Source organism: Uranotaenia lowii, chromosome 2, assembly GCF_029784155.1.
Source record: "Uranotaenia lowii strain MFRU-FL chromosome 2, ASM2978415v1, whole genome shotgun sequence".
Taxonomy (NCBI): Eukaryota; Metazoa; Arthropoda; class Insecta; order Diptera; family Culicidae; genus Uranotaenia; species Uranotaenia lowii.
The window spans coordinates 255,161,969-255,163,448 of record NC_073692.1 but is presented as its reverse complement, the minus strand read 5'-3'; the positions used below and the strand labels follow the sequence as shown (position 1 = coordinate 255,163,448).

Sequence of the window (1,480 nt, the reverse complement as noted above, 5' to 3'; positions counted from 1 at the left end):
AAATATTTCTCAACGTCCTGAAAAATAAATATTTAAATAACAATATTCCATAGATTGACCAAACGCAAAAGCACTATATACCGTTTTCCATTTTATCATCTCAGCCACGCTGAGCTCTTCCACGTTGCTGTATTCCCCTTCAGTGTTTTTTTGGCTAGTCCACGCAGTCGTTTATATAGTCTCAAAAATCCACGTAGATTCACTGTATATTTAAAAAACGATTTGTTTGAATTTATGTCAAATAATATTAATTTTAATAACCTTACCATCTTCTACTTCTCTAAAAGCCTTGTTGTTGAGCATCGTTCCTTTTAAACAAATCTCCAGAAAAATTACTGTCCGACATGCTGTTGGTTTCATTATGTAATACATGAGTGTTATCTGTAAGTAAAAAAAAAGGTTTTAAAAAATATATGGAATAAAAATCTACAGAAAAAAAACTTGCCATTTCACCATCGTATGATTTGAAATGAGGAATTTTTTCTAATATTTCTTCCGGGGTTTTGTTGTATTTTAGCATCGAGGCGTGCAAGAATTCGCACTTCTTCATTCCCTTATTGATGAATAATTTGTTGCTCGAATTTGGAAAAACTTCTACCAAATCGTCTGCAATTTGAATCATGGATTCAGTATCCCTTGATTCCGGGTCAATAATTATTCGGCGAGAATATTTTTTCAATTCAGTAGGAAGCTTCTTTATTATATTCCTAACTCTGGAGTATTATCACCCAGAGTGGTCCCCAGTTTCTTGACCGCCTTTCCAAGCAAACAATGGAAACTAGAAAAAAAACGATATTTTAGAGAATCTGGTTGCAGATTTTCGTAACTTTTACCTCATCTGTTTGCGAATCCAATTTTCTAAGAGTTTTTAATATAGGAAATTCCTTTACTACTGCTTTGGCTAAGATCCATTGTTCGGTCATAGATGGATAACTGGAATAAGTAGAAATCAAATTAAAAATTTCTTTCTCTTCACCACACAATTTCTTACCCTTTTCCATCGTAGATTCTTTTTTCATATGGCTCACATAAAAAGCGGATCATTTTGTGTATTTTTGATTTTTCGGGTAATTTTCCAACATCTAGATAGTTTTTGATAAAAAATTTCATTTTGGAAAGGTTTGATAGCAACTCGCAAATACTCTAATCAGAGAATAATATGTTGAAATCATTATAAAAATCATTTTACTTTATTATTTACCTCTTTTTCTGCCGTTTTTTATGTTGATGGCTCCTCAGATTTTTGAATTTTAGTTTCTTTGATAGCTTCCAGAATAATTTTTCTAGAGCCCATGTCCGCTATTCCCATCTTAACTAAATCTTCGTCGTCGAACAGCACTAAATTATCATCATTCACACGATTTTCTGAAATAATGAATGGAAGCAATGAAGCATTTTAAATTAATAAGCTTACCTTGAAGGATTCTCCAAATATCAGCTTCTACAAAGTTCCGAATTTTCTCCATTGTTTGAGTTTCGG

At 32.3% G+C, this 1,480-nt stretch overlaps 1 long non-coding RNA gene across 1 annotated transcript; it reads right to left on the bottom strand.

Annotated features, from left to right (window-relative positions):
• Window positions 1-451: 451 nt before the first annotated feature.
• On the bottom strand, window positions 452-1,121 carry LOC129744307 (uncharacterized). Its single transcript, XR_008736877.1, has 3 exons — window positions 992-1,121; window positions 834-933; window positions 452-778 (listed from the first exon to the last, which is right to left on the bottom strand). It is a non-coding gene; the product is annotated as an uncharacterized LOC129744307 (long non-coding RNA).
• Window positions 1,122-1,480: the final 359 nt, after the last annotated feature.